This window comes from Phyllobates terribilis, unplaced genomic scaffold (assembly GCF_046119375.1).
Source record: "Phyllobates terribilis strain yellow unplaced genomic scaffold, ASM4611937v1 Scaffold_11__3_contigs__length_659146591, whole genome shotgun sequence".
Lineage (NCBI taxonomy): Eukaryota > Metazoa > Chordata > Amphibia > Anura > Dendrobatidae > Phyllobates > Phyllobates terribilis.
The window spans coordinates 410,134,163-410,150,947 of record NW_027362771.1 but is presented as its reverse complement, the minus strand read 5'-3'; the positions used below and the strand labels follow the sequence as shown (position 1 = coordinate 410,150,947).

Below are 16,785 nucleotides of genomic sequence, written 5' to 3'. Positions count from 1 at the left end.
GAAATTGAAGTCAGCTAGTTCAGCGACCCATCTAGGGTTGTTGTCAGTGTATACCTAAAACTCTTTGCTGTAGTAGAGATAATCTCTAAATCGTTCACAGATAGCCCATTTCAATGCCAGGAACTCCAATTTTCCGGAATGTAGATGGTAATTCTTCTCGCCGTTTGTCAATGTTCTAGAACCGTAACTCTCATTTTTCCATCTTGATGCTGATACAGGGCAGCTCCGAGTCCAACTTCAGAAGAGTCACAATGAAGAACAAATGGTAAATTGAAATCAGGATATCCAAGATGGGTGATTATACCAGGTAGTCTACTAGTTCTTCCAATACCTCCTGGTGGTCTGCTGTCCGGAGAATGGGCCGTTGGGATGAAATGGCGTTGTTTCTTTTAAGTCCGGTCCTACCTGCGTTCTTCTTTTTCTCCGTGGCTGTTGTTGTCTCTGTCCTCCCCTCCAAGAGGAGGTATAGTGGGGCGGCAATCCTGGAGAAGTTCCGAACGTAAGTACGATAGTAGGAGAGAAATCCTAATATCTGCCTCAACTCCCCGACAGTAGAGGGCCGCTTGTCTTTTAAGGCCAGTACTGGAGCAATTTCTGCTGAGTCCATGTTATATCCTTCTCCGGACACAATTTTCCCTAGAAATCGGACTTGCCTTTTGAACAGTTCACCCTTCTTTGGGGTCAACTTAACTCTGTGTTGTTGATACCGTTGTAATACGGTCCTCACGTGTTCTACATGCTCCCGGAAGGTTTTGCTGTGTACCACATTGTCATCCAAGTATGTATGGCAGATATCATCCCTCAATCCTTCTAAACATGTCTCCATGCTGCTCTGGAATTGTGCTGGAGCTGAACTGAGCCCAAACGGTATGCGGATCCACTTATATAATCCCCACGGTGTGATGAATGCTGTCAAGGGTCTACTGGACTCTTCGACAAACCCTTGGTGGTATGCCTTACCCTGATCGAGGACAGAGAACCAGGTGCTTTCTGATAGGCTATTCAGCATATCTTGGATCTTTGGTATTGGGTGTCGATCAGGTACTGACTTTCGGTTTAGTTCCTGGTAATCACAACATAGTCTCAATGTACCGTTCTTCTTCCTAACACAGACAATAGGAGAGGAATAAGACGACTTCGACTTTTGGACCCAACCTCTGTTGATGAGATCTTGTAAATATTCTTTCACTTCACGATGTAATGGTTTTGGCACAGACATGTAACTTCTGGTTACTGGTCGTGTCTTTCAAATTGATTTTCAAAAGCAACGACGGGATACAGCCTATATCAGAGTCATCTTTGGAGAATGCATGACACTCTTCTCTCAGCATCTGTTTTGCTATCGCTCGATCTTCAGTACAAGTGATCCAGGGGTACTGGGGGATCCCAGGACTCCGAGGTGGGTCGTGCAATTTCTTCCCCTGGGCAATTCCTGTTCCTTGGTGGGGAGACTGAATTCACTGTAGACCCCTGGGCGGGTCTCACACTGGCTGGATATACCATTTTAACAGTTTCGATGTGACCTAAGACAGTCTTTGGATCCAGTCTAATTTCGTGTCTCGTAGTATTCATCACCGGCATTGTCACTCGAGCAAACCCACCAGTAGGAATTGTAAGCACAGTCTCACTTTGAATTAGGCCTTCCAGAAGTTCTGAGGAGTCTTTGGCACAAACAGTGTTTTCTGGACTTTTCTTCCCGGTTCTACCCGGACTCCACAACTTACCCCCACCATTTGGTTTGCAGGGATTATGGTTGAGCGCCAGCCTACCTTGAATTCTTTTAGGTCCATTGTATTCTGTGCTTTCTTTACTCTATGAATCACATTTTCCACCACGACGTTGGGTATGGCAAGCGATATGGCAATTGCATCTACCACCAGTGTCCCTGACGTGTTTCGTGATCACCTCACTGATTACATTATAACCCAGGACAGGATCCTCTGCCATGTTCTGATCACTGGTCACGGGAAAAGGTACCAAGAGCTCAATGGTGTTGCTGTTCTTCGTGGCCCTCAGTTGGAAAGTCACTTCCACCCAGCATATGAAAGGGATTTTGGTCTGGTTGAAAGCTTTGCCATGGAGTTCCCCTGGTCCTAAGAGTTCTTTTAGCAGGTATGGGGCAGGTAGCGCCTTCTCCATTCTTCATTTAAAAGGCTTGTTTGGGCTCCTGTGTCCCACAGTGCTTTTACTAGGAGTCCATCTAGCTGGCCCTGTATAAAGCACCTTTCACCGATTAGGCTGATGAGGCTATCTTTACTGACCGAGGAATCCTCCTCAAAGGAGTACGTCATTTGACCTCCGCACTGGGCATTAAGTAACTGAAGCCCCTGTCTCTCTTGCAGCTGTTGTAGATGGGAACACACTTGAGGATAGTACTGACGCAGCCGTTTTACCTCATGCGCCGTTCTGGGGTTTGGTTAGATTTGAATTTGGTTCTGGGACCTCCTCCGTGTCGCGGTTAGAATTTGCCCCGCACTGGCAACCTCCTGTCTTTTAACCCAAACGACCGTGATCATTGCCATTCCTTGGCATAATGTCCTTCCTCACCACATCTTAGACAGTGGACTCTGATTTGATGAACTGCACGCTTCACAAGCAGAGTATCTTCTGTTTTGGAACCCACTCCTGGGTTGATTTAAGGTTCCCTCTCGGAGGTGGCACTGGAGGGTCTCTATAATGATCTTCGGACTGGCCACCGGTGGTCTCCAACTTCAGCTGACTCATTTTGGTGATTTTAGGAGCAGAGTATTTCTTTAACTTCTGTTCACTCTCTGACACCAAACTAGCAGCCTCATTCAGTTTTTCAATTAGGACTTCGTCCAAAATGCCAGGATCGTCTAGATACTGTTTCAGCTGCAACTTGATATCTTTGCTGATTAATCCCGTTCCGATTGATCTCAAGAACTTCTTCTGGACTAGTCCAGCATCAAACTTCTCTTCCGCTTCTACATCTCTGGATGCAAACAACAGTCTATCCTTCAGTTCAATAGCTCTGAACATGAAACTTTGGGGTGATTCATTATTTTTCTGTGAGAGGTTAATGAGTCAGTGGAACAATTCTGAAGTACTCTCTTATTTATAGTGCCCTTTTAAAATTATCTTCAGCTGTTGCAAGGTCAATTGACTCTTCATTTCTAGCATACTACGGAGGTTCAGTCTTGGGTTGATTGTTTTCACCACCCCCTCAACGATCACATCTGGCTGGTAGTCTTTCTGTAAGCCTGCATTGATCTGGTGCAACAAGTTCATATAAGACAGTCTCTCTTTCTATTCACACGCTCCAATCTGTCCCAGGATCTTGAATTCTTTCCTTATGGTGATTTGTGGTGTTAGAGAGGACTGTCTCCCTGATTTATCTAACCCGAGAAGGTTAAAGGTCCTGTCTGAGTCTATCACCTGTTCAGAGGTTTTGGTCGATTCCTGCAGGGCTGTTATTAGGGCTTTGAATTGTTCTTTCAATTCCTGTACTACTGTCTGCGGACGGAGATTCCCGCTTTTGGTAATTGGTGCCGCCCCTCCATCCTCCAAGTTCAACCTGGTTAGAAACTGTGTTAGCTCCTGGAGGAATGTCCTCATGACGTCTTCAGCTTCTTTCTCCCCCAGCTCATCCATTTTTGCATTAATGGCAGCTAACAGGTGCCTGCGATTGTGTGCTTTAGAAATCTGTTCTTCTGACATCTTTATATGTTCAGCTACTGTTCTCAATTCTTCACAGGTTAACTGAAGAAGCAGTTCACTAATTCTGTTCATTTGTATTTCCACATCCATTGCTGCTAGTGAGTTTTCTTTAGGCCTGGTCCTCTTTAACTGGTGTAGCAGAGTTGAGTTCAGGTGCTGTGCTGCTGTGTTTTTCCAGACACTTTTCCTCTTCTCCCTCTACACGCTAATTCCCGCTCAGGACTCCCAGTACGGGCCACCAATGTTACACGCACGCTGCTAGGTTAAGATAGGGGCGAGACAGGTTACATGAATTCTTTGGAGTCCAGGGGGAACCGTTACATAGGGTGACTATAGACCATGTGCTGCAGCTTCTCTCAGGCACACAGGGGTATTGACTCTCAGGCACAGACACGTATTTTGTTTTACTTGCTGACCAGACACACTTGACAAGAGTCCTCTTAAACGGTAGAGCAGTAGCATTTAATAAGAAGCTTCACAGCCAGTGCAAGTTAAGTCTTATGAGCAACAGGCTCCAGTGACAAACAGTACAGTTTCCTTAGCAGCACAGCAGTTCACAGACTTCCCAGTAGTACAGGACAGCAGAGTTCTAACCCAGTAGTACAGGACAGCAGAGTTCTAATGCAAAGGCACATTAATGAACACAGCATTCTTTACAGCACAGTGAGATGGATGAGGGGGGGAGGGTTTGCTGAGGGAAATGATCCCTATGACACCATTTCTTCCAGTCCTTATCTTTCTGCCTGAGAATACTCTGCACTGCTAGTTCAGGAACTCTACGTGACATGTGCTTAGCTTCACTCCTGACTTGAATCCTTTTCACTTGCAGGGGCGCTTCTGTGAGACACAGAACACACACACCACCTTTCTCTTTGGCTCCAGCCAGACAGTAAACAACTCCCCCACCATCCCCCTGGGGCTCTGCTAAAACCCTCCCTGTCTCCTGTGACTGTGTTAACCCCTCTAGTTGCTGGATGCTTCTCGAGCACAACACTTCCTGTCTCCTGTGCTTGTTTTACTTCTAATAGTTGCTGGATGCGTTTAAAGCAACAGCGCTACTTCTGCATGTCACACTATGCTAATGAGGGCTTTGACTAGTCGATGGGGCATTAGTTCCCCAGACTAGTCAGCCCTCTTTCCATGTTATCACGCCTCTGTGGGCGTGATAACAAATCTGCGCACTCGCGCCGCTCATTCCGGCAGCGTCACTGCACCTCTGCAACCGGGTGTACGCTACCCGGCTCCAGAGGTTCACTGCGCATGACCAGATGCCATCTTCTGAACTTCCGCACATGTGCAGTGCGCGCCTCTTAAGCCGTGAAGCGTATACCTGGCGTCAGAGACACAGTGACGCTGCCGGCATGAGCGGCGCTCATGCATGAGCTGGCAATGAGGCTGGTTCATGCAAATTATCACAGGGGCGTGATAACATGGAGAGAGGGCTGACTTGTCTGGGGAACTAATGCCCCATCGACTAGTCAAACCCATCATTAGCATAGCAAATGGGGACAATATAAATGCTTTTTTTAAAGCATTTATTTAGCTGAATTACATTAATCCGGGCTGGTTAGGCAGGAAGTTTAATCATACATAGCTGAATGCTGCTGGGTTAGAGGACATGGGGACCTGACAGGTTCACTTTAAGGCCTCTTGTGTGGCTTATCCCTGAGCTGACCTAGCTGGTCAGGCCTAGGAAAAGAAGCCCTTCAATGGATCCTTTGAAGCCTACAGCAGCAATACTGGCTAGGTTGGCTGCACGGCGCTTTTGGAGGCATCCGCATTAGCTTACCAGTGTGTGGGAGGCCATGAGATCTAGGCTTGCGGCGTAGATTTCACAAAGGAGAAGAGCAGCATGATAAACAAGAAAAGAATTCTGGTTCACTCAAGGGAGGAGCAGTGTGATGGGCCCGATGTGAGTGGTTATGGTGAATGGGAGAATCTCGATTGAGGCCCCTGCTTGGGTTTCTTTTGTTACAGGAGGTGAGCAGAATACAGAATTACAGAGGAGTACAGAATACATTCGGACAGTAGCATGACGGTGCAATAGGGGAGCAGAGAAGAACCAGGGATCGTAGCTGCAGGTGTACAGTTGAAAAGGATTGCTCCATTTAATATAACACTATCACAGATTTTTGATGGGGAGTAGGTCCAGGGCAGGCAGTGGGTTATATATACTGCCACTGGTGACGGCTCTCACTGCCCACTGACCTACCACAGCACAGTCCCTGCCGGTAGCTAAGCTTAACCGATAGCCGAGCTGTGTGTTTCGGGTCATTGTCATGCTGGAAGACCCAGCCACAACCCATCTTCAATGATCTTACTGAGGGAAGGAGGTTGCTGGCCAAAATCTCACAATACATGACCCAATCCATCCTCCCTTCAATACGGTGCAGTCAACCTGTCCCCTTTGCAGAAAAGCACCCCCAAAGTATGATGTTTCCCCCACCATGCTTTACGAGTATGGTTGGGGTTGTACTCATCCTTCCTCTTCCTAAAAACACGGCGAGTAGAGTTGATACCAAAAAGTTCTATTTTGGTCTCATCTGATCACATGACCTTCTCCCATGTCTCCTCTGGACCATCCAGATGGTCATTGGTGAACTTCAAACGGGCCTGGACATGTGGCGGCGTGAGCAGGTGAACCTTGTGTGCCCTGCAGGTGTCAGCATGATGCCACAGCTGTGACAGTGACCCGCAGTAAAAAGCTTCCTATGGCAGCAGGCGCCGGCTGATGGTGGTAGTAGTACCATCAGCCGGCGCCTGCTGACATAGGAAACAGTGAGCGCAGACATGAGTTGAACTGTTTTGCAAAGTGGCCTCTCTGTTCATGTTATCTTCGTGGGACCCTCGTTATTTGGACTGTGTCGGAAAGGTAAGGATGAGGTTGCTTTATTATTTTACTTTTATTACAGGTGATCATGGGCTTTGGGGATTAGCGGTAAGGTGAGTATATGGTGTTTTTTTCTTTTTTGCAGGGGCGGCGAACATCGGGGACAAGGTGTAGATGAGTATAATGTGTTTTATTTTAATTGTAATATTTTTTTATTAGTTTTAACTTTTTTTTTTTTTGACATTCAGCAGAGCACCGGCGCATGGGAGACTACTGCTCCCATCCAGTGGTGCCTGCGCTCGCTGTTTCCTATGGCAGCAGGCACTGGCTGATGGTGGTAATAGTACCATCAGCCGGCGCCTTTGACCCGCAGTAAACTTTTACTGCATGTCACTGCCACAGAACTCTGACCGCGGTAATGCAACGCCGCTCAGAGCTTGTGTTTCCTGCGCTGTCACGCAAATGACAGCACGGGAAACCAGCTAAATTTGGGTCCCCCATTCAAATGAATGGGGTCCGTGTTAGTGTACTGTTCTGGTACCCGAACCCGAACTTTTAAAAAAATGTTCGGTGTTCAGCTATATTAGCCGAACCCGAACAATCACGGGTTCGCCCATCACTATTAACTAGCTAAATGCTGCTGTCAATCTCTTGTATTTAACGGAAGTGTGTCACTAATTCCGCCCATCGGCGCCCAAAACACATGACATGACCACATACCTATACATGTTTGGTATCTGCGAACTCGAAATGACCTGGAGAATCATAATGGCGGGTCAGCTTTAGCATTTAGTGAACATGGTAAAAAAAAAACCTAAAAAATAATTGTGGAATTGCACTTTTTGTGCACTTTGAATTTTTTTCCCATTTTCCAGTACATGATATGGTAAAATCAATGGTGTCGTTCAACAGTACAACTCGTGCGGAAAAAAAAAAGCCCTCACATGGCCATATTGACCAAAAAATAAAAAAGTTATGGCTCTGGGAAGAAGAGGAATAAAAACCGGAAAAAAAGAAAAACCCAAGATGGTAAAGGGTTTAAAGAAAAACTAACAGGTCTGTGAGAGCCAGAATTGTTGCTAGTTGGTAGGTGATCAAATAATTATTTCATGAAATAAAATGCAATTTAATTATTTAAAAATCATACAAAGTGATCTTTTTTTTTTTTTTTTAAGTTTAAGGACACAGCTCCACTATCAGTATTTTTTCTCAGGAGTGGGTGATAAATGCAGAATTGGTGCACTTATTTATGTATTTTACTCACTTACATAGCGCCATTAATTCCACAGTGCTTTACAGACATTATTGGCACTGTCCCCATTGGGGCTCACAATCTAAATTCCCTATCAGTATGTCTTTGGAGTGTGGGAGGAAACTAGAGAACTCGGAGGAAACCCACACAAACACGGGGAGAACATACAAACTCCTTGCAGATGTTGTCCTTGGTGGGATTTGAACCCAGGACTCCAGTGCTGCAAGGCTGCAGTGCTATCCACTGAGCAACTATGCTGCCCTGCACTTGCTTCTATTACTGTATTTTTCAGACTATAAGACGCACCTAGGTTTTAGAGGATGAAAATAGAAAAAAAAATGTAAGAAAAAAATGTGGTAAGGATGCACTGTTAAGGGGGAGGGGGTCTGCTGCTGAAACTGTTATAGGGGTAATGTCCCCCAATTCTGTTAATATCCCCCATCCTGGTATATATGGCCCCCTTCTTCCTGTTATATGTAGCCCCATCCCCATCCTGATATGCATGGCACCCCTCATCCCCATCCTGATATGCATGGCACCCCTCATCCCCATCCTGATATGCATGCCACCCCTCATCCCCATCCTGGTATGCATGGCACCCCAATCCCCCATCTTGGTATGCATGGCACCCCAATCCCCCATCCTGGTATGCATGGCACCCCTCATCCTGGTATGCATGGTCCCACTCATCCTGGTATGCATGACCCCCCTCATCTTGGTATGTATGGTACCCCTCATCCCTCTTCCTGGTATGCATGGCACCCCTCATCCTGGTATGTATGGCACCCTTCATCCCTTATCCCTCATACTGGTATGCATGGCACCCCTGATCGTCTTCCTGGTACGCATGGCACCCCTGATCCCCATCCTGATATGCATAGCACCCCTGATCCCCATCCTGGTATGCATGGCACCCCCTGATCGCCATCCTGGTATGCAAGGCACCTCCTGATCCCAATCTTGGTAATGCATGGCCCCCCTGATCCCCATCCTGGTATGCTTGGTGTTAACTTAGAACTAAGGAATAGGAGGGAAAAGCTGTCCCTGCGCTGAGACTCAGCTTTACCCTACGCTGGGGTGGGTGCCCTATTCCTTATGAATAGCCCCACCGAAACTCCTGCACTGAACTCAAACGAAGACCTGTAGGAAGGGAAAAGGGGTCCCTAAAAGATCTAAGGACTGGGAGCAAAAGCAGGAGACCTCCTAACAGAAAAGTTAGTTGCAGAAACGAAAATCAAAGGAAACAAAACTGGTGGAACAAGAAGTCCCAGGATAACAATAGTCCAAAGCAAGAAGAACTAAACAGGGCTACTTAGCCAGAGCACGAGCGTTACAACACTGATGTCCAGCGGGGAATGAGAGCCAGGTGCTGAGTAATAAAGGGTGCAGAGATCACGTGACCAAGAAACCCAGCACCAGAGGAAAAGACTAGAAGCCAGCAAACCACAACAAGATGGCCGATAGTAAAACAACATAGATTCTAACACTTCGGAACCCCTGACCCCCATCACGCTGGACACACAAAAATAAACAATTATGCTCACCTCCTCTCTTCTCCAGCGCTGAGTCCCGCTCAGCTGCTGACACTTTCACTGTGTGAGCCAAGCATGGTGTTACTGCCATGCGCCCTCATACAGTGTGAGATGCTGTGCCGGAATAGTCACTGCTCCCCGCGCCAGAACTGTGTGCATGGGGAGCAGTGACCATTGACTCTCCTTAATAGCACGCACACTGTAGCCGCAGCGCAGCTCCTGGTGCGACTCTGCATGCCCGCTATTAAAGGCCATGAATAGTCACTACAACCCATGGGAGTAGATTGTACTGAATATTCATGGTCTTTAATAGTGGGCACGCAGACCGCAGAGCAGCAGCAGGAGCTACACTGCGGCTAGTGTGCGCGCTATTATGGAAAATGAATATTCATTGCTCTCCACTCCGACTCCACGACTCCCTCATACATGGCTCATGTTTAAGTGATAAATTTACGGTAGTACACATTTTGTTGTCAGCTAAAAGTCTAGACCCTTAGATCAGGAATAGGACAGACATTTATAGGACATTTCATAACTTTCCCAAATTCTTTAAAAAAAATATTCCCCACAAACTGCATTGAACTACTGTACCCAATTTATTATATATTTTAGGAGTCGGAGTCGGTCCATTTTATACCGACTCCAACTCTGACTCCACCAAAATGGGCTCCGACTCCACAACCCTGCCACTCATCCCCCGCTGCCGCTCCCCCCTCAACCCCAGCAGCGACAGTATACATATATATTCGAACTATAAGAATTTTTGGAGGAAAAAAGTGTGTCTTATAGTCCGAAAAATATGGTATATCTTTTCTCTGATTGTTCCTCACCTGGTTTTGGCTCTCACTCCTGAGAAAAAATCCTGACCGAATACTGACCAAATACTGATAGTGGGGCTGTGGCCTAAGGTTCTGTATCTCACAGGTGAAGTGTACCTAAGATGAAAATTACAGACCTCTCCATTCTTTGTAGGTGGGAAAACTTGCAAAATCGGCAGTGTATCAAATACTTATTTTCACCACTGTATGCTGTTAAAAACTAATGTTTGGGCACATAGCAAAACTCAGAGAGCAAAGAGCGCTACTTAATTTTTGGAATGCAAGTTTGGACACTGTGTTGCATTAGCTGAGGTGCCAAAAAGCAGAAATCATCACAGGTGACCCCATATTGGAAACTTCACAGCTTCAGGAATTCATCTACAGGTGCATCTCACAAAATTAGAATATCATCAAAAAGTTAATTTATTTCAGTTCTTCAATACAAAAAGTGAAACTCATATATTATATAGAGTCATTAGAAACAGAGTGATCTATTTCAAGTGTTTATTTCTGGTAATGTTGATGATTATGGCTTACAGCCAATGAAAACACAAAAGGCATTACCTCAGTAAATTAGAATACTTTATAACAACAGCTTGAAAAATGTTTTTAAAATCCGAAATGTTGGCCTACTGAAATGTATGTTCAGTAACTGCACTCAATACTTGGTCAGGGCTCCTTTTGCATCAATTACTGCATCAATGCGGCGTGGCATGGAGGCGATCAGCCTGTGGCACTGCTAAGGTGTTATGGAAGCCCAGGTTGCTTTGATAGCAGCTTTCAGCTCATCAGCAATGTTAGGTCTGGTGTCTCTCATCTTCCTCTTGACAATACCCCATAGATTCTCTATGGAGTTCAGATCAGGCGAGTTTGCTGGCCAATCAAGCACAGTGATACTGTTGTGTTTAAACCAGGTATTGGTACTTTTGGCAGTGTGGACAGGTGCCAAGTCCTGCTGGAGAATGAAGTTTCCATCTCCAAAAAGCTTGTCGGCAGAGGGAAGCATGAAGTGCTCTAAAATTTCCTGGTAGATGGCTGCGCTGACTTTGGTCTTGATAAAACACAGAGGACCTACACCAGCAGATGACATGGCTCCCCAAACCATCACTGATTGTGGAAACTTCACACTAGACCTCAAGCATCTTGGATTGTGTGCCTCTCCACTCTTCCTCCAGACTTTGGAACCTTGATTTCCAAATGAAAATTGGAACTCTGGGACCTTGTGGAGTGTGTCAATGACTGCCTTCTGGACATCTGTCAAGTCAGCAGTCTTCCCTATGATTGTGGAGCCTACTGAAACAGACTAAGGGATCTTTTTAAATGCTTAGGAAGCCTTTGCAGGTGTTTATTGTTAATTATTCAAATTTACTGAGATAATGACTTTTGTCTTTTCATTGGCTGTAAGCCATAATCATCAACATTAACAGAAATAAACACTTGAAATAGATCACTCTGTTTGTAATGACTCTATATAATATATGAGTTTCACTTTTTGTATTGAAGAATTGAAATAAATTAACTTTTTGATGATATTCTAATTTCGTGAGATGCACCTGTAGGGGTGTAGTGAGTATGTTGAACTCACATGTAGCTCACAGAATTTTATAACATTGGGATGTGGAAATATAACATTTTAATGATAAAAATAACATTTTTGTATTAGCTGCAAATTTGTAAGTTACACAAGGGTTAATAGGTGAAACTAGACCCCACAATTTATTGATCAATCTCTCCCAAACGCAGTGCTGCCCCATATGTCATCAGAAACTACTGGTAGGCCACACGTCAGGGCAGGGGCGGACACAGACTGTAGTGGGCCCCTGTGCAAGAAATTTTTGGGGGCCCCCCCCCTGCGCTTCATAAGGCAACAAAGTTATGTAAACATAACCCCCCCCATGTGCAGCTCACCCCCCGATGTATCTCTCATTCCCCCCCCCGTGCATCTCTCATTCCCCCCCCGTGCATCTCTCATTCCCCCCCCCGTGCATCTCTCATTCCCCCCCCCGTGCATCTCTCATTCCCCCCCCCGTGCATCTCTCATTCCCCCCCCCGTGCATCTCATTCCCCCCCCCGTGCATCTCTCATTCCCCCCCCCGTGCATCTCTCATTCCCCCCCCGTGCATCTCTCATTCCCCCCCCCGTGCATCTCTCATTCCCCCCCCGTGCATCTCTCATTCCCCCCCCGTGCATCTCTCATTCCCCCCCCCGTGCATCTCTCATTCCCCCCCCGTGCATCTCTCATTCCCCCCCCCGTGCATCTCTCATTCCCCCCCCGTGCATCTCTCATTCCCCCCCCGTGCATCTCTCATTCCCCCCCCGTGCATCTCTCATTCCCCCCCCGTGCATCTCTCATTCCCCCCCATGTGCATCTCTCACCCCCCCATGTGCATCTCTCACCCCCCCATGTGCATCTCTCACCCCCCCATGTGCATCTCTCACCCCCCCACTCCTAGTTAATTAATTGTATTTAAGAAAAATAAAACTTGTTATACTTACCCCCATGCGATCCCTGCAGAATCCTGGCGCTCGTCCACGTTGCTGCCACCAGGCTCTCCTGACGTTCGGCCATGTGACGGTGCCACATACATAGCCAGCAGCTTTTGTTTTGGCCAAAAGATTTTTAAAGCCGCCACCACGATAAGGTAGACTCTTCTGGCCGGGCCCTACTCTAACCTATTAAAATTTTCTTAAAATATCCAATACTCTTTTTAGATATATTTTTATTTAGTTTTCTTTAAGGGAATGTGTCATATACATTTTTTTTTAAAATGACCAATAATACCACATACAGGGAATACCGCCACGCCATCACCAGACCACATATTACCACAACATAGTGACCGAATAATACCACACAGAAGGGAGAAAAACTGCCACACCATGACCAGACCACATATTACCACCACATTACTAATATTACCACCACATTACTAATATTACCATAAGTGTCATTATACACGGGAGCTCTATGCATGGTATGTATAATGTAAGTGTCCAGGTAATCTAGTGATCACCACTGACATTATACACAGGAGCTCTGTATATAGTGTCAGTGTACAGGTAATACAGTGATCACCAGTGACATTATACACAGGAGCTCTGTATATAGTGTACAGGTAATACAGGGATCACCAGTGACATTATACACAGGAGCTCTGTATATATTGTCAGTGTACAGGTAATACAGTGATCACCAGTGACATTATACACAGGAGCTCTGTATATAGTGTCAGTGTACAGGTAATACAGTGATCACCAGTGACATTATACACAGGAGCCCGGTACATAGTATATAGTGTAAGTGTACATGTAATGCACTGACTCACTGGTGACGTCTCTAGGTGAAGTCCTTCAGCTACGCTTTTCTCCTTCATCCAGCACAGACCGCCATCACGTCTTCCAGCCAGGACTCGTCTCTGCATAAAATAACACAGTTATCTAGAGCACATTCCCCAACTTCTACATTACGCAGCTGAATACAGACGTGCATCCACCATCAATATATGGTTAGTTATTATGCAACCTACCATTCCAAATATAAATTGTAATCCACCACGGTGCCCCCATTAACTGTAAATAGGCACTTAATATATAATTTAATTAGAACCTCTACTCTATACTTCCTGCTCCCCGCATTCATTATTTACATGCACCCCCTGCCCCAATTCATTATATCATGTCCGTGCTCTCCCCACCCCATCGTCATTTATCATTTACTCTCCCCCACCCCACATTCATTATGTGCAGCTCATTATCCCCCTACTCCTAATTCCCCCATGTGCAGCTCATTTTCTCCCAATTCTCCCATGTGCAGCTCTCACCCCCCCATGAGCAGCTCTCACCACCCCCCCATGTGCACATCTCTCATCCCCCTCCCCCACATGTGCCCCTCTCTCATCCCCCTCCCACACATGTGCCCCTCTCTCATCCCCCCCATGTGCAGCTCTCTCACCCCCCCACATGTGCACATCTCTCATCCCCCTCCCCCACATGTGCACCTCTCATCCCCCTCCCACACATGTGCCCCTCTCTCATCCCCCTCCCACACATGTGCCCCTCTCTCATCCCCCCCATGTGCAGCTCTCACCACCCCCCCATGTGCAGCTCTCACCACCCCCCCCACATGTGCACATCTCTCATCCCCCTCCCCCACATGTGCCCCTCTCTCATCCCCCCACATGTGCACATCTCTCATCCCCCTCCCCCACATGTGCACCTCTTTCATCCCCCCCATGTGCATCTCTTATCCCCCTCCCCCATGTGCATCTCTTATCTCCCCCCCATGTGCATCTCTTATCTCCCCCCCATGTGCATCTCTTATCCCCCCCCACATGTGCACCTCTCACCCCCCTCCCCCCACATGTGCACCTCTCTCATCCCCCCACCCCATGTGCACCTCTCTCCCCTCCCCCCACCTGCATCTCCCATTCCCCCCACTCCTAGTAAATTGTATTTTGAAAAAAATAAAACTTGTTATACTTACCCCCATGCGATCCCTGCAGAATCCTGGCGCTCGTCCAAATCGCTGACACCAGGTTCTCCTGATTTCCGGCCATGTGATGGCGCCGTCACATGACCGGAAATCAGGGGAATCATGAAGGTGCTGCCGCAGCAGAGCAACGCAGCGCTGAGATGTCCCGGACCCGGCGCTTAGCATGGGGCCGGGGGCCCCATGAGGAGAGAGACTCACAAGAGGGGGGGCCCCAGCGGGGCTCCAAGGGGGCCCCTACCGGCTGGGCCCCATACTGGAGTCAGGGCAGTCATGCCCTGATGGCGGCCCTGCTGGAGGCTGGAGGGGCCCCCTCTCCCTCGGGGCCCCCGTTCAATGAACCGGCTGCACGGGCGGTAGTTCCGCCCCTGCGTCAGGGCCAAGAAGGAAGGAGCGCTATTTGGCTTTCGGAGCACAGATTTTGGTAGAATAGTTTGCTGGCGACATTTGCAGAGCCCCAAAGGTGTAAGAACAGCAGAAAAACCCCAAAAGTGAGCCCATTGTAGAAATTACACCTCTTAATGAATTCATCTACAGCTGAAGTGACTATTATGTAACATCCATGCCAGGCTTTATTCTGGAGAATTGCAAATCTGCCAGTTTAGTGCCCATACATTGTAGCGCCCCCATATATTGTAGCGCCCCTATACATTGTACCCAGCTTGTTCTTCTGGAGACATGCACCTTGTAAATGGTTAAGTGTCCTCTACAAAATACAATAATGGCAATAATAATAGCAATAATAGTGGTCGCTTACTGTTGTTTAGGCACAGTGGGGCTCAGAAGGAGGGGTACATTTGGATCTGGGAGCTCAGATTTCACTGGATTTTATTTGAGGGGGTGGGAGCTGTCGCTTTTCCAGAGTCTTTGATCTACCAGTTACGTGAAAACCCCATAAATTTCCAGTGACCGATGACGGACCTGAATGGGAGCTGGTTTTGTAAGGGGTCTATTCTTTGCGCAGTAAGAGATAAGGGCTCTTTCACGCGTCCTGATATTTCGGGTACTGAAAAACCAGTACCAGAGATATCCATGTACCGCATCAGGAGCACACATGTACTGGCATTTGGGAATCAGCGGTACAGTTAGCGCTGTTCCCAAGCACCGGATGCTGAACGCTGCCCTTATCATTGTCCCCTGCCGGCGCTGCGATCAGCACCAGCAGGGGATAATGATGACAGTAGTAAAATTAAAGATCCTTATACACACCTCTCCGAAGTGTCCCCCGCTGTAACCCATCTGACCACTCATGTCGAGGAGCCGAGGAGAGAGAGAGCTGTAACTTTTTTATTTTTTTGCCGAATGAGCCACATTAGGGCTTATTTTTTACGGGACAGTTTGGTGTTTTTATTAAAGGGGTTGTCCACTACTTTTACATTGATGCTCTATCCATAGGATAGGGCATCAGTGTATGATTGACAGGGGTCCCGCACGCGGCACCCCCACCGACCAGCTGTTATCAATGTCGGCGGCCGGAAGTGCTCACCTGCGGGGCTCCACCGTCAAGTGGTAGTGGCCGCCTAGGTGTACTGCAGATCCGCCTCCCATTCAATTGAATAGGAGGCGGATGTGCAATACACCGCGGCGGCCACTACCACTTGACGGCGGAGCCCCGCAGGTGAGCACTTCCGGCCGCCAGCACTGATAACAGATACGGATAGGGCATCAATGTAAAAGTAGTGGACAACTTCTTTAATACCATTTTTTTTTACATGTGACTTTTTGATCACTTTTTATTCAATTTTTTTTGTGTCAGAATAATGAAAAGGTGATATTCATGACGTGTTTATTATTTATTTATTATTTTACAGTATTTGCTGTACGGGATAAATAACGTGGTTCTGGATGTGGTGATACCAATTATGTATATGTTTTTAGTTTTAACCCAAATGATACGTTTTTAGTGGCGAAACGGCTTTTTGTGATTTGTCTGCGCTTTTTTTGTACTTATTTTATTTAACTTTATTTTATTTAGTCCCACTGTGGCACATAACTATTTTTTACTTTAAATATTGGTCAATGCATTCAAGTACTTGTGTACTGCAGTGCCTGAGACCTGTCGGTGACTCACTGATTGTGCCTGTTAGATTCGGCTTATAACAGGATCTAACAGGCCACCATACCCTGGGGACATCAAATGAGCTCAGGATGCCATCCATGGCAGGTATCAGCACCTGCGATTGCAG

The 16,785-nt window shown here is 46.9% G+C and overlaps 1 long non-coding RNA gene across 2 annotated transcripts in view; it reads right to left on the bottom strand.

The window, feature by feature from the left end:
* LOC141166405 (uncharacterized) overlaps positions 1-16,785 on the bottom strand; it is a 132,034-nt gene that overhangs the window by 113,843 nt on the left and 1,406 nt on the right. For both annotated transcript variants that reach the window (XR_012251288.1, XR_012251289.1), the window contains exon 2: positions 13,437-13,526. This is a non-coding gene — a long non-coding RNA (uncharacterized lncRNA). The remainder of the gene's footprint in view (positions 1-13,436; positions 13,527-16,785) is intronic.